A 25,552-nucleotide genomic window follows, 5' to 3' on the forward strand; every position below is an offset into this window, starting at 1 on the left:
GGAAAAAAATCGAGTTCTACAGGCAAACACAAAAGATCTAGACTTGAAAAATTAGAGTACTCTCTTCTGGACTCCTAATAAGCCATAGTAAAAGAACAGCAAAACGCCTCGTTACAGTCCTCAAAACCAGAATTTTGGTACCACCATTTGACAAACAACAAAAAAGTCCAGTAACAAAACATTTTCTACATTTAGAGCTACCATTTCCCTAAGCAAAACTTGGAATGTAACACTGGATTGTCAGCAGGGTTTCCAGAGCTGGGGGGAAGTTTGACACTACTGATGGCCTCTGTAAAAAAAGTTCTGTCTCTAAAGAAGCCTCCTAATGAGCTTCTACTTAAACTTCTATCTAAAGTCTAAAATCAGTATTCTGTGCAAAATATATATAGCAGAGATCCTGCCATTTAGAAGGATAACACGAAGTCTTCAAAAGATAACAAAATATTCTTTTGAAGTGCTAACAATTAATTGTTCTGCTCTCACAGCTCACACATCTTTGAGTGGAAGGCTGGGCTAGATGACATTCTGAGATCCTTCTAACCTGACCTGTTCTTGGCTTCCCTGATAATTAGTTTGATCATTATTTCAGGTGTAAAGAATTTTACTGTAAACTGACACTAGGACTAAAAATTAAAAAAAAAAAAAGCTCATGCTACTTAGTATTGCAAAAGATACATCAATCCTTGAATAAAGTAGTATTAATCATTCATAATAACCCTAATTCCTAAGCTTACAACAGAGTACTAATAAATTATGTGCCTGAAGGTAAGAATTTGATTCCAAACCATACTGGGAGTCAGAAGTACCAACAGACTATAACAGTGGCACTTCTGGAGCCACTCCTTTCTCTTTTTGAGACAGAAGTTTTCTGCCCTCTTTTGCCTCCTCTACAAAGTCTTCTTTGAATGTACTCTTTATAAGAACTATTGCACACCAGCCTCCAATATTTCATTACGACTATTCAATAAAACAGTTCATTTACTATCAGCATCCAAGCAGTAATTGTATTGCATTCTGCAGAGAGAATAAAGATTTTGACTAAGAAGTTTGGAAGCTTATATTAATCTCCTTACTGAATTAACATGGTAAAAAAAAATATTATATTCGCATTCTATCTGCAAGAATAGAATTATTACTCCCACTTACTCAAAAGGATACAGATATTTAATGCATAGACTCTCTTAAGTTGCATAACAGAGCCCAATGCTTTTCTTCTTAATGCAGAAAAAAACCCAAAACCACTCAGTACAGCTGAAGCTCCTCCATCAGTTTAATGTGCTAGTGACAAGCTCACATTGTGAGGGAACTAAGACTGTGATCATTGGAAAAAACAGCATTCTCCATTCTTATTCCTTCATTCCCTACCTAAAGACCAGTTTATTCCAAGTGCAACAGAGGGCTCAGCTACTTCTTGAACTTACAAGCAGACAAGGACACTAGAGCTTTAGGTATCTCCATTTAAATTGACATTTAGCCAGGTCTTCTTCCTCATCCACCTTATCATATGAAGCTGCAGCAGAAAAGACTGCTGAACTGGTTTTCATACCAACTTAAAACCAGTTAATATAATTATTTTTCTTTTTTTATTAGGTCACATTTAAAATGTATCACTAAGTAGCAGTTTGAGAAGAATACAAGCAACATATGAAATAAAAATAATGTTAATAATAAAATAACTGTCTGAAGTTGCAGCCCGTGAAGGGCCATGTACATGAAAAGTTATGAACAAATAAATGATAAATAAAAGACTTATGGCATGTGATCTGAAGTAAAATTCACAATAAAACTCACCCTTACATCACAAAACACTGACGCATTTTTAACTACTATTTGCCTACAAAATCTTTCTCGCTGCAGTAAACTTAAGAAATTATGGGTTGCAGTAGGTCAGCTTGCTGGGAGGTCCAGAATTGGTACAAGGTCTTTCTTTCTTTGATTTTGCATCGTTATGAATATAATAGCATGCCAACAATCCTTTTTCAATCACAGCAGTTCTCCTGGGAAGGCATGCCAAAATGTTTGTTCATCTCTCCCAAAGTGAAAGGTTCATGCTGCTGAGATATATTACTGATCAATCAAAAGTACCTACAGTAACACCTGGGCTTCTCTTCAATGTGATCCAGTTAGAAGCCTACCATGTTTTCACCTTTGCACTTCCCTCCTGACTAGTCTCAGTTCTCTCTCTTCTAGGCCACCATGAATAATTAGAGTAGACTCTGCCTATTCCTTGAGACAAACTGTCCCAACAGTCTAAAGTATGTCTCAGAGATGAAGAACAAGAACTTCATACTGTGGCTGGCCACAACTGGACAGAAACGAAAGGAAAAATGAGAAAGATGGGAGAAAGCAGACCTTCACATTTGTTTAATGTCACATTTCACAACATACACTGTGTATAACATTCTTCCCTGCAAGCAACAGAACAGTCTGTCACAAGCATTAAGAAATAAACATTCAGATAAAAATAATAGCCCTACCAAGCCAGACAGACAAGCAGGAGAAAAGGTTTCTTCCTGCCTCCAGTCTGATGAACGTATCCTTAGCAAGCTCCTGAAGCCCTGTGAACAGCTGGATTTTTTCAGAAATCCCAGGTGGTCACCACCACTGCTCACGGTCTTCAATTTCCCAACCCTACCTATGTAACTGTAAAAGAGGGTGGGGCTGCTGAAAGACAACAACCACTGAAATTCCCATCAGTCACCACCAAACAACTTCCTCAATTGTTGTCTCCAGCTAGGTCCAGGAAAAATCCTTTTCAGTAATCTATTTATAGGACATAAGAAGACTGCATAAAAGCCAAAATCTACCTTAAAAAGCAAAGGCTAGAAAGTCCTGGCCACATGTGGATGACTAGAAGCTGACTGTCTTCCTAATTGCAGCTTGACCCACAGCAATGAAGAGGAAAGAATCTCTCATAAAAAGTAGCAAAATTATATCACGAAAATTATAATCTGAAGGAGCCAACAGTGCTTTTACTACCAGGTTTTTACATTTTGCCTGAATTGTTATCAACATGTCTACTTCACTGAGCTGAACTGCAGCCAGGTCACTTTCAACCTGTCCATAAAACCAGGCAGCTGTCCTGTGCCCCTGAACTTGACTGCCCATTGAAACATTGACAGTGGTAGCAACACATTTAGCAAAACTAGAATTTCAAATATATGTGATTTGTTCACTTATCACAATTTTCTTCAGGAGAAGGGGCTGAGAACCACCTACCCCAAACACATTAATTGCTATGCTCAGTCTCAGCCAAAAGCCAGCAATAAGCATAATATAAATAGCAAACATACATATTAATGAAATAATTACATTAAGTGTACCTCTTAACACGCTGACTTGACACAGCGTACCTGGGAAATTCACAAGGAAAAATACAACCAAACCACTAAGCAAAGGTTTGTGACATATCCTGCCTCTTGCTGTGACAAAGACAGCTTAATATCACAGCTGGCACCTGACAAAGTGTGCATAGAACCACTATTTTAATTAGGAAAAATAGCCAGATGAACTGCTGCATAGGAGATGAGTCAAAGGAATTTGTGGGTTCAAGTGTTAACCATCCTGAATCCTCTTCAGAGGAGCAGCTGACAAATAAAAACTATAATCCTCCACCGAGAAAAGGACCTGAATACACAGGGAGGAAGAACTGCCTGAGGCGTTAGGGGTGCACACAGAGAAGAAACAATTCTGGAGAGAACAGCACAGCAGCTGAATACACAGGAGAGACCTGCAATCTACCCAAAGGCCCTCTGCAGCTGAGAGAAAGGATTTCCCATGTGAAGGCCACATATCATTGAAGTCAGGAGTAGCAGCAGGACTGACCTGTGAGGGTTGTTGGCTACCAGGGAGGCTGTCTGGCAGACAGTGAAAAAGACACTGGGGTGTGCACTGAAATCCTCATAGCCATAGGCATAGCACATTTCAAGTCCTTGGTGCACAGAACAGAAATTCGTGTGGCTCTTATACAATAAAAAGCTTTTCCAACTCCGTAACGTGGACAGGTTTGAGTAATTACAGGGCTAGCACAACAGCAGATACTTGAAATTTAAGTGATCTTGTTAGAGTTGCACAGCATTAGGCATTGTAGGGATGGATACACTGGTCACATGTGTGATTATGTTTAGATTTCTAGCTGTTGGACCACTATGTTGAACTGTTCCTCAGCAAGCTGTATTCTGGCACAACTGTACTTTTTCTGAGTAGAAGTAAACATGAACTATTTTGGTGTCTATTGAGCTACTGACAATTGATGTTAGAGAGCCTTTATGAAAAGAGGGACTTACAAACAGTTGTCATCTGCATAATAAAATATACAACTTTATCAAGTAATACCAGAGCTTTCAGCAGCACTCTGCCCTAAATTCTCATAAATATATAAAGACACTTCTTTGAACAGAGAGAACAAAGGTATGAAGCCTCGTTCCTATCCCCTGCAAAATCTTGCTTAGAAACTAGATCTGTGTTACACCAGCTCAAATGGATCTAGGAGGTGAGGAACACCAACAATTATTTTAATTTAATTTTCATTGACTTCTTTAAAGTCACCAATAAATACAGACAATTCAGTGAAGAACATATAGACAACTGCTCGGAGCTACAAAAAATGTCAATCAAGTTAGCAAACTCTGAGTGCTTTATATGGGCAGGGCATGCTTCCCCTGAGGTTTCTCTCTGTTTTCAAGTATCTGCAATTTAGGTACTTTAAAAGCCGGCAATTATATTTTTGCATTTAATTGCTGTAGCTGGATTTTCTTTCCATGAGTTTGTACGGCTGCTCTTGGAACCTCCACTTTGACAACCACAGCATCTGGTGACAACATAATTATCCATTGAAAGAAAAAGCACTACCTTTCAATTGTTCTAGAATACTTCACACTGTGCAAAGTAGGTGTGAGATGTCTTGCTAGGGGATGTTATGAATGCTAAAAGTTCACAAATACATGAAATTAAATTGGACTAGTTCATAGATCAAAAAAAAACAATTCAAAACTTCTTAATGGAGAGATGACAATTTTCTCAGGAAACACCTGAATCACAGATTTTTGCTGGCCAGGACACTATTCTAGGGAAGCAAGTCCAAAGTCTTGTCCTTTCCTCCTGGTAACTGACAATGCCAAGTACTTGCATCAAGTCTGGTCTGAACTGCTACAGCCATTCCTGCGGTCTGCATTTGAAAAACAGAAGCAACGCCTTCCAGCAAGTACACTAAACTTCTCTGTCTTAAAACTGAACTTAACTGATCCCAAAAGGTGGGATTTTCTGTATGTGATTTCTCTATCATATTTTAGTTTAATTAAAATATGCAATCATACTTAGTTTTGCTTTAGAAGGACTGGAAACAGCAGAGGAGGACTTAATCTATTCAATGAAATATTTCCCAGTAAATTAACTCTCTTTCCTTGACACCTCTTTACTTCTAGACTTTATCTAGCAACTTTTTTATCTGCTTCTGCCTGCTGCACAGCTCACAGTACTCTAAGGTACTGGTGCCTGGCATCTCATTTAGCATCTTATATTCCCCCTTAGGTGTCACCAGCCTCTTAATCACTGATCCCAAAGCAAGGTGGACCACTCATTGCTCTGTCCCCTCATTTCCTAAGAGCCTGTCTAAACACCATGTGAAGGCTCAGCCTCTTGCTCAATGACATTTTCTTTTTACTCAGTTCACTGTTTGGAACTGAGTCCACCAAGCAAGATAAACAAAGATTTCCTGTCTCTCCTTATAAGAGAAGTACATTTACTTTTCCCAATAATACTCTTTTTTATTATATGACTTATATTTTTCAGTCTCGTTACTATTTCTTGGAGTATATAACATTTACACTGAACTATTCCAATTTAAGAACTGCAATATTAAATGGAATTGGAATGTAGCAAGTAGATAAATCCTGTGTAATCAAAACTGACTCTGTCTATGTTTCCATCCTGATTAAATATGCAGTAGTAGCAGAGATCATTTTGACTTCCTCTTTTCAGAGTAAACTTGCATTCAGCTTGAAAGGTGAAGTCTTTCCTCAAACAAAGGTAAAGCTTTTCTCTGATGTGTAACACACACAGAAGTTCAGAAGATCATCGAGAAACATTTTGTGTATTTGTGATATGAAGATCACTCCCTTTTAATAATGCAGCTATTGTGTTGATGTGGCAAGGTTTTGGTAACAGAGGAGCAGCAGGGGTGACACTTGCCCCAAAACTGACAGCCAGTTCTGGCCAGCTCCAAAACTGCCCACTGGCCACTGCCCAAAGCTGAGCCCATCAGTGCTGCTGATGAAACTCTGTGATAACGCTTTTAATAACAGGCAAAAGGACCCACTGCACAGCAGCTGTGAAAAAGGAACAAGAAAAAATATGAAAGCAACAGCCCTGCAGGCACCAAGGTCAGTGAGGAAGGAGGGGCAGGAGATGCTCCAGGTGCTGCAGCCCGTGGTGAGGCAGAGGCAGGCTGTCCCCCTGCAGGCCATGGAGAAGCACAGATCTACTGTCTCTTTTCCCTCTCTCCTTTTTTTTTTTTTTTTTTTTTTTTCCCCCTTTTTTTTTTTTTCTGCCTGTACCACTAACCCCGTGCAGGAGTTGTTTGAGGGCTATACAGCAATGAAATTCGTAATTCAGGTAACACAGGCCAGGATGTCCGTAAGTTGAGCAGGAATCCAAAACATTAATATCTTCTTGTGAATTGCTAAAGGAAAGCTAACATTTGGGCCTGAGAGAGATCCTATTGTGCAAAATTAACCATTAGTCAGATGCCACAGTATATATTTCTTATAGTTACTGAGTTTTGTTGGATTGTTCTGCAGGTGGACCTACCATCTTACCTGAATCAAACTGGTGCTTTCCTGGACCAGAGGGGATTTTATAACATCCATACTGTATTGGCTCACCCACAACATATGGTCCGTTTTATTTAACTTACTCACTTCTGCATCAATCCAATAAAATATTACACAAGATAGTTTTACATACTTTTTTAATTAGCAGCATTAATTGAAATGGATGGCTGTTCCCAAAAAAATGTCCTCTTGAATGAGAATTTCTTCCAAGTATATTTAAAGCTGGTTGTGGATGTTCACATTGACAGTTTTATGGCATAAATATATAAAACACAAACCTAAGTCTTGGTACTGCATTGGTTTTTTCTGACATTCTGGTGCTCAAACACCTATCAGATATTTTTGAAAATTCAAGATTAACAGGGAGACCAATAACTTGCTCACTTCGTCCTCCCAACCTAACCTATACCACTCCATTGCCATTATGTTTTATGGAAATAAGCGGAATTATGGAAAAGCATAAAATTCCAAAGAAACAGTAAAATAATATATCCAAACATATTTAGAAAACAAATAATATATTCTGGTTTTGAGAATAAGCTGGCTTGGTTTTCTCCAGGTATTCCAATTTTTACGAAGAAGTTCAACATTACAATGGTTTCTAAAAAACCAAAGAATTATTTTAATTATTCAATAATTGAGGAAAATATCTCCAGATTTTATTTTTATCAAAATACTTTTTAAAATGACCCTTTGAAATCAGTTATGTTTTTGCATTTAAGTAACCTCAAAAGGTGTTAATTGTTTCAGACACTTGAACCCCAAGATCATTATCACTTAAATTTATAGTTGCAATCTACTGACTATTTTGTTGTCTCTCAGAGGTGCTGTAGTAGATTTACAAGGTATTTGCCAGCTGTTGCTCAAGTAAAAAATGGAGAGCTAAGGGAGATAATACTGGCAGGTTCAACATCGAGTCACTAATGTCAATTCTTCAATTTTGTACCTGTCTCTTGTTTTTCTTCCCTTCATTATTACAATTTATTATTTATCATTACACCCCCATAAATAGCCTTTCTTTTAATAGTCACATTCTACTGAAATATTTCTGTTAGATTTCCTTACATTCCCTCCCCTGTGCATTTTAGAATATAGGGAAGAATCCAGAAAAGTGAAAAGATGTGCCATTTAAATATGACATTGGATTTTTTTTTCCAAATCTAGTGTATGCAAAAGATATGACTTTTTGCAAGAACAATCAAAAAAATATAAATCATTCTTCATACTATGTTTTGTAAATATTTTTTCTGAAACTGCCTTAAAAGGTGTTGTTTCATCAATTTTCTCCTTTCCTTTTGTCTGCTACTGACTATGAACTCAGTTTTAACAGGATTGGGGTTTTTTTTCCCCAAGTAATTTTGGGAATAGAAAAATCCTCTCACACAGGGACGGGTACCATCTCTGAACTCTTAGTGTGTCTTTTCAATACACTGAAAACAGTTATATATAAAAATGTGTAACTCCTTTTGACTGTGGCAGTGCTCTCTGCAGTAAGTAAAAGAAAGGACTGAAATAAGAGAATAAAAAAGGAGAAAAATCCAAATTTATAAATAAAACTCAAGAAGTTCTTGTAGGTGAAAGAAAACAGAGGTGTGTTAGAGCAAAATATTTAAAGTACCAGTGATATACATGCTAGAATGTCTGGCACCTCTCTCTGCAGTAATAAGCTGCAACTGAAACCAAGATAGGAGTGCAAAGGTATTTTGAAAAATCACTTGACCCTCAGCAAGCAGCAAGAAGCAGTAGGGGATGACTGCTGTATGAATTTTTTCTTTACCATGACCTACTTACTCATGGAAAAGGCTTCATTTTTATAAAAGGGGTATGGGAGGGTGGGGGGGGGGGAGAAAGAAATCTTTCTTGATACTTTTCTGATATGAAATTAAAATATTATTCTGAGGATGAAGAGATATGGGAAGGAAAAAAAAAAAACAAATCCAAAACTCTTCAGCATCCTTCTGGTTAAGGGTCTTGTCAAAATAAAGTCTCCCCTGTGTGCCTCTGTCATATGGCAACAGGGCCCATGTCTCAGTGCTCACAACCACAGAAATTTCTAAATAAACATTCACTGGGGATGACAAGAGCACAGATGACTCCAAGGCCCTTCAGAATTGTTCTTATAACTTCTGAAAGTCATTTACCTGGAAAATGTGAGACAATTTCTTAAGCTGTCACAAGGACGTCTGTAGCATCCTTGAGAATATATCGGAATTTTAATAAGAGGTCCAACAGCACCTGGCATTTTTGGAAAATATGATAAAACTCTTCTGCTTTAGAGGATGATATTCAACATCAAGAGTGCTCAGTGGTACATGTAGCTCCCAGCATGACTTTTCTGAAAGAATATTGTTTGAAAGGGGTTTTTTGTTTGTTTTTAATATATATGTGTATTTTTAATTCACCAACAAGAACTTCAGAGACATAAAGATCAGAATTAAAATACAGCTGAAAAAGTAAGAGGTTAGAAAGGGTGTAAGGAATTAAGAATAGCAAAAAATAATTTTTTGACTCAAAGGTCAAGAAAATCTGGTGTAATAGCCTCTATCACAAGTCCATGATTTTTAATTAAAATCTTTCTGTGATGTAAAACAGTTGAACTTTGTCCATAGCGAATGAAACTCTGCTAAGCTAATTTATCTAATGAGGAATAATGTGTGATCCTTTGTATAAACTACCATCAAGTTAGCCCATGAAAAGCCAAATGAAATTCATGGAATGCTTTAATTTGCCTTGAATTAACATAGCATGAGACTATAATAATTCACCATTTTATACAAGTCTCAGGCTGGAAACAGAGTACATATGAGCACAGGTAGCATTATATTCTTTTGCCCCCTTAATTCCTGGCAAAAGAGACAACATGGAGAGAATAAAGTTATTTCAGCAGCTACTCAGATGAGAGGACATTCAGCCTGTGAGTAGGCACAATGCTTCACAGTCAGCAGGTATGAAAAACCCCCCAAATCCCAGTGTCAGTTAGGAACCTTGTTAACAAAAACCTGAGGTACCACGGACTTATCTGCAATGAGGAGTTGACTCAAAGCTGAGCCTGAGAGGCAAAGGAAGGAAAAGGATCAGCCCTGGAAGTATGGAAAGATATTGGAATGGAAACCTGTTCAAAAAGGTTTCCAATTTCATTAGCTCTATAGGCAAGGTTCTTACACATATTACTTCAAGCCAAACCTAATTTGTTGTTTCCCTGTCTAAAGTGTCTCCTTGATCTAATTGAGTTTTATTTCAGGAGAGTAACTGGTAGAGATTAGAGACCACTTCAAAAACTTCAAGTGGTGGATCTGTCTGATGTGTGGTCCTGTCACATGCATGCATGAACACTAAACTTCCATAGCTTTAAAGCTATAAAAGCAACATACTGCCTCCACTCTGCAAACTGCAACATGACTAACAAACAGCTGTTCCTTTGCAAGATCAAGGCAGGGCAGAAATAAATCCTCACCACTCACATTCAGCTGCATAGTGCAGGATTTCTACAAGCAGACTGACCAATTTTTCTTTTTCTCTTTCTTTTTCTTACAGCTCTTCCAGAAAATCTTAATTAAGCTTAAATAAGCCAAGAGCAGGGTATTACTCGCCTTGAAGTACTGACCCTTGGGGGTTTGCTCCTTATGCTCCCCCCCCCCATAAAAAAAAGGCCATGTGACATAGAAGTGAGATAGAGCTGAGCTGAATGCAGGTGAAATGCCCACAGAGAGCACGGCTCAAACCTGCAGTTGCCCCCCAGTCAACCACCCAGATGTTTAAAAGCAAATATACTCAGTGCAAGTCTGGAAACTGCAAACAAAATCCATACTGGAGGCTAAGGTCTGCTAGCATGTCCATCTTAGCATAATTAGGTCACCCTAATTCTCTTCCTTTAGTTTCTTAAATGTGCTATATACTTGGGACACACAACAAAATTTGTTCCTCAGCTCCTTGCCTGCTTGCCACCCAGGATGAGTGTAGGAGCCCAAGAACTGGTTTGTCTCTGTGCACACCATCCTCTTTCATAACAAGCCCCAACACGAACTCCCTCAGACATGTCTCCCCAGTAATTCCTGCTGGCTGTTTACCAAGCTCTACAGAAATCTCACTGACACACCAGGAAGAAGTTCCAAACTACCAAATCCTCTGTCAGCTGCCCAGTTGCCTTCACACTGCTTATATTTGAAACCTTTCTGACTGCAGCTATTACTTTGGCACGTAATGCTCTGCTAGGCACAAGCAAAGCTCATATGCATGAGCAGAATTCATGTTTGTGTAAATTGACTTTTAACTTGCCTAAACACCACTAAAAATGGCTTGACTAAACTCTAATAAACTGTAAATGACTAAACTCCCTGAATCATCACAGTAGAAAATTCATTTACTAGTTCAGTAACTGGACAGAGAAACATGTAAGTTTGTCCATCTGTCTATGAAGATAACCCTGCCTTAAAATCTCCATGATTTTGTCAGGGTCATTCAGTCCTAAGCTGTCCAGAGATAAAAAATAAATTTAAAAACCATGCAAATATCAAGTTCCTCAACACAGCCTACTTCCTCTGATACCATGTACTCCAACAGAGCTAAATTGCTTTAAGCTTGTACAGGGAACAGTGCAGATTCTTGACATTCTTTTGCCAAACATGTACTGACTGTCACCCAGAATCTTAACAGGCTGAAATGGTATAAAATGCTAATAGAATGATTCTAATCATTCTGTCAAGCATGGCTGACACTACACTGTCAAGTGAAGAAAAGTACTTTGTACAGCTCTGGATCGCTCTTATTTTTTTTACTGTGGCATCATATAGGGAGAGGAAGTACTGGGAATCAGTTAAACTCTTACAATTTTTTAAGAGACAAACTGAAGGAAAATGTGCAAGTCCTGACCAGGAGAAATATTAAATTGACAATGACCTTGTCCAAGGAAGCCATTCTCAAAATGAACCAGTGCTATGAATACCTCACGAGATTTCAAATGTCTTACTTGATATGACACTCAGAGTGTCTCAAGGGGAGGAACGAGGTTTCTGTCATTAAGTCTTCTAGTACCAAGTAGTGGTGCGGAAAGAGAGACCTAAAAAGGTCTTCTGTTGGTTACTGGAAACTGCATAAAAATTGGCAGCTGTGGAAAATGTTGGTGCAGGGGGGAGGCACAACAGCTAGTTCAAAACCAGCAGTGAGAATACTGTATACTAACAAGACTAGGGTTTCAAAGCTTTGATGAAATGCAAGCAGAAACACGCCAGTGCCAGAGACCAGATGACACAGTAGAGCCAAGAAAAGCATTCTCTACTTAGGCTGTGGTCAGGAACAAATCACCTGGCTGCCACCTTTCCACAGCCCAATTACAAGAGTTTATGTAAGTGGTTCCCAATGCAGGTAAAGCAAGTTGACAAATTACTGCTAGTATTTACAGTTTGAATATGTCTGCTGACCTCACAGTGAAATGGATGAGTTCACACCATCTTTTCCACTTTGTCAAAGCAGGATGTGCACGCACATGTTTGTGCCAGCATGTGTGTGCAGGGGCAAGGACAGAGGGAGGACAACAGCCTTGCTGCTTGCCACAGATCTTCCTGCAGCTCTGATTTGACTGGTATGCTTGGAGGGTGAAGGACAACACAGCAGTTAAAAGGAAATGCTCTTTTCAAACACCTCACATCTCGGCTTCAAGAATGGGAGAGTTTGCCAGCAGAGTTCCACATACTAATCTTAAAATTAATCTTTAAAAAAAGACATTCACAAGAAAAAAACAACAACAAAAAATACCTTTACCACAAACAAACTAACAAAGGCCAAACAAATCCGCTCCAGCCAACGGAGCTGGAAGCACAAGTCAACTTGCTGAGAAGAGAAGCACATGGTTACAAAATAACATCTCAGGTGCCAGTTCATGAACACATGGAACAGCCCTTTCCTCAGGTGCAGTGGAGGCTGTACTCCCTAGAAACAGTAAAACCAGTGGAAAAAAGGGATAATTTTCTTCCACTGCCTCCTACTTACACGGCTATATGCAAACTGATGGAAGACTGTGTGAGTACCCTCTTCCAATGTGTTGAAAATGTAGTTTAAGCTATTGTGGGAGTTGGAAGATAGGAGACTCACACCCACAGCAAAGAAGAGGAGAGAGAGGCGGGGAAATGTATGAATCACAAATATTAACACAGATTTGGGTGGCATGTGATGTGTTAGCATGCAAACATGACAGAGTTGGAAGGGGGGGAGGTGTCATATGTCTCCCCTAACCACAAAGGCTTATTGACTTCTTTAAGCTCAGAATATTTCCACAGATATGCAGATATGACAAAACAAGTACACCTCCAGATTTCAGAACTCCTCATGCTTTAAATTCATTATGATAACATTATCAGAAGGAAAACAGAAAATTTGTCCACCGCTTTCTCTGTTGTGTTGCAACTACTTCTGTGAATTTCCTTTATTCATAAACTAGGAACAGTGTGTGTTCAACCATAAACAGAAAAAAAAAAATGAGCATAATTAATTAATTGAGATCACAATAGAAAACAAATTTAGGAAAATTAGACTACAAGAGTTATTTGCAGTGTTACTCAGAGAAATTGTTTCCCAAGTTTGCATTTTACTGTTCAAATCAACAAACAAAAGGCTTTTCAGCACTTAATATTCGATACACAGCCTACTGATAATCAAGTTCTGAGTGCTGCATACTTCTGCTCTATGCCACAATATTTGGAAAACAGATTAGCTTATACTAACAAAGTACTAGTTCTTCTTTTGACCAGTTCCTGTCAGTTGAAGAGACTCTTGATAGTCTTGTTTTGATGTGTTTTCAACTTGTTTGTGCACTAATTCCACTGGGTGTATTAGGAGCAACTTATACTGGTCAGCCCTGTATTCCTCACTGAGTAGAAAGAATTTACCTTCTAATACATGATTTGTCATTGCTGATAAATTAGCACGTGCACCTTGAAATGTCATTTGACAGTCTAGCTTGGCCTTTTCAAAGACATTTAGCAGCATCAGTTTCTGTACCTTCTCATGTCCAGAAAACATTGAGTAAGTTTTTAATTACAAATTCTTAGTGTCCAGCACATAGGGTGCCACGATTCTAAATGCCACTTAATCAAAAATATGTAAAATAATACGACTGAGTTATGTAAGACCTATATAAATTAAGCTGATATGAAGTTTTAGTGCAGCATTAAAAAAGCAATCTTTAAAACAAAAGAAATCACATTTTTATCAGCTATCTGCATTAAAAGTGGCACAATGCAAATAGCACTGCTTTCTATTTAGAAATAATAAATCAGAAATGATTTTGGCACAGCTTTAATCTGTTATAAATAATTTAATTGCCTTCCATTTGGAAATAAACCCCATTTAAAACCTCACAGAGTTTCTGTAAGCATTCCTACTAACATTACTCATTCTGTGACTTCAAACTTTTAGAAAATATTTATAGTTAAATCTTAAGAAAGGTATTTATTCTGCTTGAAGGAAAATATTTATTTTTCCTGGGATGATTCTTTTCTTTTTACTACAAGGGACCAAAATATCAAGGCATCAAGGACCTGAGAAGAATACACCTTTTTTTTTCCACTTGATGATCTAGACAGAGGAACGCTTCTAATTTAACTGAAATTGTTTCAGGACACCTTTAGCAAGAAAACAGAAGCAAGGACAGAAGTGCTTCATCCTGTCTATCTTGAGACTGGCAGTTAAAAAAAGAACAACCTCTTCTGAGTGGCAAGACTGGACTACCTCAAGCTGAGAGGAGACACAAACAAGAAGCTCTAAACAACAGATAATTCTGTAAACACAAAGGTCAAAGTCAGCTAACCCTCTTGTTATGTTGAGTCCAACTCCTGCCAGCAAGTGTTTGTCAGACCTACCTTCCTTTTTAGACTTGAATCTAAAGGCACTTAACTCCTTGATGCCACTAATTTCTAAACATAAGAGTTTGGTGATATTCAAACATAAGCTCCTCCTTTAGAGTCACTGTTTAGCCCTATAGGAAGCCAGAAAGATGGGTAATATTACCTTGCAAAACTGGAATTGGTTACATTGAGGATTCAGGAACTTCTTCCAAAGTACAGAAAAAATGCAGAAGCTGAACGATTCTAAAGGGACCATCATGGCAACCCCAGAAACTGTGGGGCCAAGTGGAACAGGACAGAGGCCAAGATTTCCCTTACCCAGATCCCCAAAGGACACAGCTTTCTGCTTCAGAGAAGCTGCTGGAACAGCAAACTGAAGTCCTTGGCTCATGACTCACAAACCTGAGCTCAGCCAAGTCACAGCCTTATGTTTGTACAGAGGAGGGCTGCACTGCCCTTCGCTGAGAAGCCAAAGGTGTGTGTCAACGGTACCCTCATGAACTTCATCATTCATTCAGACTCCAAAGGCTCACAAGCAGGAGCAAAGAGCCTGTGTAACACCTCAGGCTGGGGACTCCCAAGCCAAGCAGCACCCTGAGGCAGGAAAGGGGGAGTCTGGAGAACAAGAAGTTGAATGTGTGTCAGCAGTGGGGGTTTGCAACAGTGAGTGCAGACCGCTCTGCACTTGCAAAAGCACAGCCAGAGGTCTCATGGGACAGACTACTCCCTTCTAGTCCTCATTGTCAAAGCTGCCTTGCAAGCAGCCTGCTCATTTTTGAGCATTTGGATACAGAGGAAATTCTGATAAACAGGAGAGAAACCAAGGAGAAACATCAAAAGGGTGATGGAGCATGTGATGCATGAGGAACAACTGGAGAAGCTGAGCTTCTTCAGCCTCAGCAAGGGAAGGCTACAGGGGCAGCCTTCTAGTCCCTAATGGGGAGCACAGATGGAGGCAGACTCTCCCCACAGACATGCAATGAAAGAACAAGAGCTTACAGTCTCAAGCAAGGAAGCTTGCTCACAGCAAGACCCATTCTGATTTAAGGGGTAAAAGGGCAAATTGAGTGATCAAGGCTTGGAACGGGTTAACTAGAGAGCTTGGGAAAACCTCTATCCTTGGAAATTTTCAACACCTGACAGTACAGTGCCCTAAGTAACCTGAGAAAGCCTCAAGATCAGCCAGTTTGAGCAAGACGCTGGACCCAATGATCCCCAGAGGTCCTTTTCAAGCAAAATTAATTGTGATATTTCAGCAATAAATTGCCACGAGCTGAAGCAAAGCAAGAAAGGCAAAAACAGCCTCACAACACCATGTCTATTCCCAGCAGTCTCCAACACAGCACTAATTCCAGCCAACCCAACAGCAATTCCAGCATTGATTTAATAAGGTCTTTTTAAAAGTAGTACCCATGAGCACTGAAAATATAGGGTCTCCACCCCATTTTTGGAATGAAGCTGTGCAGATAAAACTTTTGAGGCTAAGGTTTGTATCACATCTTTCTATCACCAATAAGGATCACTTTGCAATGGGAAAGCAGAAAATTATTTTAACTAGCATTTACTTAAGACAGCAACAGGAATATATATACATAAAATGAGAAAGAAAAGCATCATTAATCTTCATACAACAACAGTTTGCTCTCTGGCTCTCATGAAATATTTTATTTGAAACCTTTTTTTTTGCTTTCTGAATTACATTTCCATCATGGTTTGTTCTCAGTCACTATAGAGAGTATTACTTACAGATTATTATGGATAGTTAGACGACGGTTTTCATTGTACTAATAACACACTGCTTTGCCACAATTTTTCTAACTAGATGAATTTCAATGTGTCTAAATCCTTTTTTTTCTAAAGATCTTTTAGTCAAGCAAGTGATATCATCTTTGATTTTTACATACTTATGTTCACCCAGCAACTTCCAATGGGTAAGGAAAAATACTATGACAATATTTATTAACCCACAAACACAGGATGTGTCACCTTTTGCCAAGGTCCCGGAATAATTCCTGGTAAGTCAGAGTTTATGAAAGCTCAGTGAAAGCTCTGATAGTAATATTCCTTATAATAATTTAAATACTGAAATGGTATAATGATGGAAGGTATTTATAACTTATTGTAATTACAGCTTCTCCTAGAAAACACCAGATTGTCTAGGCTATATTCCTGGAAAGAAGGCATCTGCTAATCTTCGTAAACAGAGCAGAAAAGTGGGATCTCATTTAGAATAAATATTCCTAATATCCATTCACTCTTTTTGTCAGGACTGTTCCTTGAACTGGGACCAGCCCCAGAAGTTGCCAACATCTGCTGCATCCTGTGGAACCAAACCCTGGATCCCCATCACTCCCCAGCTGTGGGGTGCACAGTGTATCACACTGGAGTTACTGCTAGTCAGCAGACAAGAGAAAAGCCCTTAAATGCAAGTCCCATTTCATTATTAGGATCTTATCTTTCAGATGAATACTATACTCTATGGATCTGTGAAAATACTATTGGGAAGACTTAGGCTGGAGGTAACAAAATGGTTAGAAATAGAGAGATGGTAAAATTAGCTAAGAGATCCCAAACCAATCCTTCCAAACAGAAATGTCACTGAGTGAATCTGTGCTAAAATGCTCTTCATCTAAATTGTGACTGTGACCCCTTTAAGGACAGATCTCGTTTGAATGACTCCCTTTAGGTAATCAAATAAAAAAATCTTTTGATTTCCTACCATCTGTTTAAAATAGGAAGGGAAATAGCAGATGTCAGTTGTGTGTGCAAGAATGTACTATCATGTAGTGTTCCCATCTCTTCCCCGAGTACTCCTTAACCCTAGCATCACTTCTGCCCTGAGACATCCCAATTACTTTCACTCCAATCCTTCTCCTTCACACTCTGTTGAAAATCTTTCTCCATTCCTGTCTTCTGCATACTCTTTCCCCAGGGCTAGGCTTACAGATCCCAACTGAAAAAAAGCATAAACATAATATTTTCTGATACAGAGTAACAGACATAAGTCACTGTTCTACATGCTTTCCTGTGCATCCTACAGTCCCCTGTCTATCCCAGCTCCCCTAATACTTGATCCTGAGCTCAGACCTGTGTCTAACCCAAAACTCTTGGCGCTTTATCAACACTTCTGTCCCGCTTTCCCAGTGACTACTGCCATCCCTCTTCAAAGGGTACAACCTGAGACATCTAAATAAGTAGAAGCTATTCATGCTACTGCAGCAGATGTACATGAAGGAAATGTCCTCTGAGAAACCACATCTGTGATGGAATTTTGAGAACTTGTGAAATATTTTTATAAGACAGCCTTGTCATGCTGCTAATTTGGATTTCTAACAGACATCCAAGTTTCTTTTACTGAGCGTTCTGTATCATTTTCACTTGGGAGAACATCATGTATGTTGCCTCATTACCGTATGTTCTGTTATTCAGTGCAGTTTACACAAGGCTTTTTCAGATCTAGCATTCTCAAATGTTGGCATTCAAACAAAAAGGAAGTGGTCCAACATACTGCACTATCTGTATGAAAAATGTATTTTTAAAGATATTTGAATTTGAAATTTTTTAGTATAAGGAGATGAAAAACAGGACATGCTACCTTTTCTTATATAATACTATTGGTAAGTCCTTTCCCCTTTTTTTGTTTTCCACTAAACATGATTGAGATGGTAGTCCGAAATATTCATGACATCCACATACTCTGAAGTGTTACACATCTGTATTGATTTGACTGATAAATTAGCAATTCTAGGACCATTAGGATTGTCACCAGACAACTAACTTGACAGAGAATAGCAGCATGCAGCAGATGTTAATAGCTTCTGTTCAACTCTTCCCCATCCCCCACGGTGTTCAGCAAACACTCTAAGACCAGGGAGGGAGAGGAAGGAGGGAAGAAGAGGAAGAGAATCCATAACTAGCACTTCCTTGTGTGTCAGGAATAACCAGCCTCCTTTCACCTACCTAATGCAGGTAATAAAAGGTAAAAATTTAGTCATACGTTAATTAAAATTGTTAAAGATCTTAAGGCGTATGACCAGTCAGCAGATGTGCAGCAGAAGAGTGTGGTAAGACCAGCACGAAAACCCAGCCTGCTAAACTGCAGTGTGTGCAATCATTTGCCTGACTTATTTGCTGCAGGAGACATGGGGATATTGTTGCATTCCTGATCCTCATACTGACCTGTAGCTTGTCATTAGGCCATTCGCTTTATTTCTATATAGGCTCTGAACTGGTAAAATCCAGTCCTTGTTTGTGAGATGGATATGGTGGATTCAAAGTCCACAAAGTTATGTATAAGATCCTAAATCATTGCTCGACCCAACATTGTGATCAGCAAACTCTAGAACAAACATTTTTCTGGGACCAGAGTACAAGATAAATCTAAAATTCCCAGCACTTTTAGTTAATTGTGGTGATTAATCACTGTCAAAGTTAAATTCTGTTCACACACAAGAAAACAGTTTAGTTCCCTACCAGTTATTCTTAGTTCAGGTAGTAATGATCTGTACTGGGCATTTAAAGCCTCTCCTTTCTAAAGATGATGTTGTCTTGTCAGGAGTTTGCACTCTGAATTGTTTAAGGTAGCAAAAAAATCCATTTCAACCTACTGCATAACATCAGTTATGAACAGTCAACAAACATTGGGAAGATTAGGTGCATCCAGACCAATAAATCTACTCATACTATTCAGAGCCTATGCTAAAATCTCTTCTGGTAAAGAGTTAATGCAAGGGGAAATCACACGATTACTGATGCTTGACATCTATGATGAACAGACAACGAGAAGGTTGAACTACTGTCACTCACTGCTCCATTTAGCTGTCTTTAAGAAGGATGCTGTGAGAACACTCTGAGAAGCCCAAGGAACACGAGAGACTCAGAAGACCCAATCTCAGTGTCAGAGCCACCACTCTACCACCTCTGTACACACTGGACGTGCACAAGGAGTCAGCTGGGGCTGGGACAGCCTGCCCAGGCTGGGGATGAACCAGCTAGCATCACCATAGGAAACAGAGGATACTGCCACCTCATCTGCCTTTCCATAAATCATGAGCACCTGGGAACTGGCATCTATGTTCCTGCTCTCCCAGGTCTGATAACTTCTGCTAGTTCAGAGTTTTGTGTCCAGCAACACTCTCTGGGCTGAAAGCCAGCAGTGTGCACTCACAGATCAGAGGGTCAGCCGCATCCTGTGGTTCACCAAAAGGAGTGTGGCCACCAGGCTGAGGGAGGTGACCCTCTACTCTGCTCTCAACACCTCACCTGGCGGTCCTCTGCACAGATAAGGCACCTCTCCTTTGAAGACAAGCTGAGAGAGTTGAAGTTGTTCAGCCTGGAGAAGAAAAGATACCAGCGAGACCTCTAGCAATCTTCCAGTACTTTAAGGAGGGTGTATAAAGAAGAGGGGGAGACATTTTACACAGCAGGTAGTCGTAGAAAAAAGAGGAATGGCTTCAAACTGAAGAGGTAGAGATTTAATGTTAGGGAAGAAATTCATTACTCAGAGAGTGGTGAGGCACTGGAAGAGGTTGCCCAGGAAAGCTGTGGGTGCCCCAGCCCTTTAAGTGTTCAAGACCAGGTTGGATGGGCCCCTGAGATAGTGAGAGGTGTCCCTGCCATGGGTTGGAACTAGATGACCTGTAAGGTCCATTCCAAGCCATTCTATGGTTCTCCTCACAAGCACAAGGCCCTCATTAAAACCACCATGAGCCTGTGCTCAAGGGGGCAAACTAGAGGCAGTTGTTCAGGTAACCACTATCTCCCCTTAGGACAGTTTAAATGCCCATACATTTTAGGGTGAAAGTTACACATGTAAGCAGAGACTTTGATGTTTTGTTGAGTCTCTAGAGTCTTGGCACTTGCCGAAAAATATAAAGGTAGAGCAAGCAGAAAAAGCCTAAAACGGAGCTGCTATAACAATCCACATGCACTCTCTCCACCCCTGCCCTTAACGCAGCCGAGAGTACGGCTTATCCCCTCGACTGGAGCTGAACTAGCACCTCGCCGCTGATGAGAGCAAGAGGTGCTGACCTTCTGCTCCTGCCACCCTCTCACAAAGGCTGGTTCTGACAGTCATTGATCCCACTGTGAGTAGACTGAAACAATAGAAGAGCAGGAAAGTACTCAGGTGATTTCTTTCTCCCTGTCAGTGAGTTAAACCATCCTACCGTGAAATCAGGAGTGAGCAGGCAGGGTAGGAGGTGCATGCAGGGGTGTGTGCAGGGAAGGAAATGTCCCTTTGTGGGGAGCCCTGGTTGGGGTGGCTGCACTGTGAGCTCACTCTGGATCATAGCTGCAGAACTGCCTCCCCAGGGCGCTTTATAACAAAGGGCATGTCTTTCATCTTCTGAGGCCTTAATCACAGCTCTTCTCTTACTCGGTTGCTGATTTTCCATTCTTCCTGTCCTAGTTTCTTGGTTTGCGCACTCACACACATGCACAACCTTTCAGCTGAAATTTGTAATAAAATAATCATCATCATCATCATCACCATCTGACTTTCCTAGGTATCCATGCATCTTCACACCATGTCTAGGTATCACTGTGAAGAAGGACACTGAATTCCACTTACATCTAGCTTGACTAAAAGATGATTTAGCCTGTAGCTTTAAGCAGACCCATGACTGCGTACACATCAAACGTGCAGAGCGTGGCAGCCATTAACACTGCCAACAGGAACAGGGACTTCTTTTTCTGGCAGCATTTTCAAAAATCTCATCTTGTGGTTTAGTTTGTAAGTGACATTTTTGAATAGTTCATTATGAAAGCAGTTTCACAAAGAATTATTTTAATATTACATATACATGCCAGAGCCTTCTCTTCCTTACAGCGGGGTTATTTGCTATGTTTGTTTCATTATCTTCAGAAGACTTGGTTCTAACTTTATTAATTTAAGTAAGTTCAAAAGTAGGTCATGCAAACAAAATGAAATATGGGCAAAGTGCAAAAACTCTTTTATAGTCTCATTTCATTTGACATATAAAATAAATATGGATTTTATTCAGAGATGCATTGTCATCTTTAAAAGACTGCTAATCCTAGAAGTCATTTTACTGAGTCTTTCATTCGTGATTTTTAAGCAATAATTTATTTCAGTTAAATGACAGCATCTTTTAATCACAGGAAGTGTCTTGGCAGACAAGCAATTCTGTCTTTGGAGCTTTCATACATTTATTCATCTGCCTAAATTTCCTAACAGTTTGGAGTTCAGCTGAAGTTTCATCCTGAATTAATGAATTTCAGAAAGAAATCTGTTTTGTTACAACACACAAGAAATGAAACAAGGTGAGTGTTAGGGAAGCAAGAGCAACGTGATAATTTCAAACCTGAAAAAAACCAGATGCAAACTGTCTGTTTGGCCATCGACCTTCATGTGCCAGAGTTAAAATTAGCCCACAATAGCTGTGATTTTTATTTCAATGAAACCACAGATTTCCCTAAAAATTATACAGATGTCATACAAAGCTGCTAGTCTTTCAAGCAAGCAAAGGCGTTAAACCCTGTCTATGCAGTTAAGAAGTGTCTCTGTGCCTGGGAGATAATGTTCAACGTCACTTAGTCATCAAATCAGGCAAAATAATTAAAACCGTAGCTCGGCACTCAAAGTGATCTGACCATTCCTAACAGGGCTGGTGAAGAGGCAAAGCTCTGCTCCCTGACTCCAGGCTGCTGCCAAAGGCTGGGCCCTGCTTTAATACTCCATGTTTGAAATTTCTCTGCCCACATGTCACTGGGAAAACAACAACAAGGCCGGAAGCTTTCTGGTACTACCTATATCCCTGTTGTATTTTTCAACTTGGAAAGAGCCCTAATAGCTCCACTTTCTATAAAGGGATGCATCCATTTGGCAGAGGAGCAGCTCTTAAAACACCTGGACACACTTTTTCTTTTTGTTCTGATGGAGTGCATCAGAAACCATTGTAATGTTACAGAGTTGATAGCATTTGCTTCCTTCACCCAGGAATGAAGAGAATTTCTAAGTTAAAAAACTATGCCAGCCACTTAATAAGAAGTTTCACCTTACTAGACCACGCTACTGTAATCATAAAAATTCCACACAACCCTCCAATTCCTGGCCTTATTAAAATCCTCTTTTCATGTACTATACCTACAAATTATTGATCCAAACAAGTAGTTGCTGCATTATCTTGCCACCTCCCTAGAACATAGTTAGGAGACATAAATAAAAGGATTTCAAAACATGCAAAAATTCTATGAAATTGGTAAGCTTACCATAGGATAAAAGCATTTAACAAGGCTCTCTGACCACATCGCTTGCACTCAATCCACAAAGACACCTCCTACTACTTAGCCTAACAGTCCAGTTTCTATTCTGACCCACACATCTGTCACAAAAAAAAAAAAGGAATTAAGCCAATCTACCATGAATTTTGTCTCCTCCCTGAATCTAGGATTTAACTCCAATGCATGTGCAAATCTGAGCACTGTACAGCACTGAAATCCTGAAATGTGTCAGGTTCATTATATATAAAATTAGAGGAGGAAGAAATAGGTGCTTAAATTGCTCTACACCTTGATGCCGTGGTTTACAGATGAGCTAGTTTAATCATGGAAAGAAGCCAGTACCATGTCACCTGGAACCCTTGCTACACCTAAATAAGCAATGGGAAATGATCTTAGGGAGAAAAGTACATTTTTAAACACAATGTTCAGTCAGTAGATAGTCGAATAAAATTTTACGTTAAAAAATATGTCACATGCTATGACACAAAGGAGGGAGAGAAGGGGAAGAAGAAAAAAGGAAAAGAACAAAAAACAGTCGTCTCCTTGAGAAACTGCTACAGAGTCTGAAATTTAGACAGATCTATAGCTTTCTTCTAGCATCAAGAAGCCGTAACAAAGAGATAAAATATGAGACTGGTAATTGGTATTCTCACTTTGGTACACTTATATCAGGCTGAATTAGAAACTGCAGTGCTGAATAATTCACCCAGAGGGAGGCTGGGCACCAGAACAGGCTGCCCAGGGAAGTGGTCACAGCACCAAGCTTGAGAGAATTTAAGATACATTTGGGCAATATTCTCAGGCACATGATGTGACTCTTGATGTGTCCTGTGCAGGGCCAGGAGTTAGACTCGATGATCTTGATGTGTCCCTTCAAACTCAGCATTGCCTGTACACATACTTTTTTGTAAGAAACACCTCAAAATGGTACATTACAGCATTTATAATAAAATTTATGTAGTATTGCATGCATTTGATCTACACCATTCTGTGTAGTACAGCATTATTTCATGAAAAAATTAATATTTGGTAATAGGCAGATCTCTTCCTCTTTGCAGTGTAAAATTGGCAATATTTCAAGTTGTTTGTTTTCCTAACAGTTACATAGTTTGAATGGCTATCTTATGCAATATTTTCTGAATATATTAATACACATAAGAAGCTGCAAAGTCCACAAATTATGAAGTTACATTCACTCATGTGAATGACATCTTGACATTTAGAAATTCTTATGCATTCTAATTACTTTTCCCTCTGTACAATATTTAAAACGTCTCCAGAGATCTATGATTATTTTCTTGTATATCAGGTCACATTTAACAAATCTCAGTAACAGCAAAAAGACCCAACAAGCAATCAACCAACAACAAAAAAAGCCTCACAAAACATAAATAACCCACCACAGTCTCTGAGTAGACTGAAATGCATAATTCCAAACTTGCTCAAACTGCAGCAAAAGCACATCTCCCAATTCTTTCACAACAACAAATTACATTTGTTTTTACACTGCTTTAGCCTAATTCTAAAAATGGATGACATCTCAATGAATAATTCCTTCAAGAGCACTCCATCTCTCCCTTCTGTCACTATGTAAGTCAATCTTACTCCCATAGAGAATCAGGCAATCACTTGGCTCCTGATCTGCTACTGCACAGTACCCATGGGGCAATCACAGAAAAGGCTTATTTATACATTAGTGGAAGATTAGATTATTTCATCTGTGCTTTGGAGCAGGCATTTCAATTGGGGTTCTCTGCGGTTTTCTCATATACTTCCTCGCTCCTTGGTTTCCTGCAGTGAGAAAAAGCCTACAAACCAACACCATAGCACTGTTTCATACAAAACCCATGGGTGGTATATGTTCCAGAACACAGATAATCCCAAAAATCACATAAGCAAAGCATCAGCATAACAGGAATTCACTGGAATTAGGCCTGTAGGGATTGATCTTCAACCACTGTCAGTGCTTTTCTATCCTAGTGAAGTAAGCTCACACTAATGGTTCAGTCTACCCTTTAGCCATCCTAAACACCTTTAATTATGCAATGAAAGGTCACAGAATGATAACTGGCACTGATATTTTGCTATCTTCATTAAAGTCAATAATTCTCAGACTATTTTGCGACTAGATGACAACTCCTCATTAAGTAAAAAAACCTCAACATCACTTACTTCTCTTGATCTCTTTAGAAAAAAAATCTATTTCTTGAGTACTTCAGGCAATAAATTTTCCTTGATCATTAACTTACCTTCAGAATTTAAGCTATATACATACCTCCAATTATATTATAACATATTAAAATAATGTTACGATGGAATATTTTTACATTAAAACTGCAGAATACACAGGATTGAGTGGTACCCATTAAAAAGTGTTTAAGGTAGCATGTTTCAGAAATGCAACAGATTGCTTCCATGGCAGTATTGTGCACACATTGCTACAGATCAAGACTTTGGCTCTCCAGAAGGCAAGAGAATTGGGCAATGGCAGACACAACTGCCCCATGGCAAAGGAATGCATACCACACTGGTTTACAAAACAAGCAAGAAAAGTAGCACCCCTCCAAAACCTTCCACAATAAATCCACGCCTTTTTAGCCTTATTTATGTGGCAAAATTTCACTAGCATTGGTCTACCAC

The 25,552-nt window shown here is 39.2% G+C and overlaps 1 protein-coding gene across 1 annotated transcript in view; it reads right to left on the minus strand.

Moving 5' to 3' along the window:
* The window catches only part of GABBR2 (gamma-aminobutyric acid type B receptor subunit 2), a 465,813-nt gene that overhangs the window by 362,778 nt on the left and 77,483 nt on the right, over nucleotides 1–25,552 (minus strand). The window lies entirely within an intron of this gene.

This window comes from Prinia subflava, chromosome 1, assembly GCF_021018805.1.
Source record: "Prinia subflava isolate CZ2003 ecotype Zambia chromosome 1, Cam_Psub_1.2, whole genome shotgun sequence".
Lineage (NCBI taxonomy): Eukaryota > Metazoa > Chordata > Aves > Passeriformes > Cisticolidae > Prinia > Prinia subflava.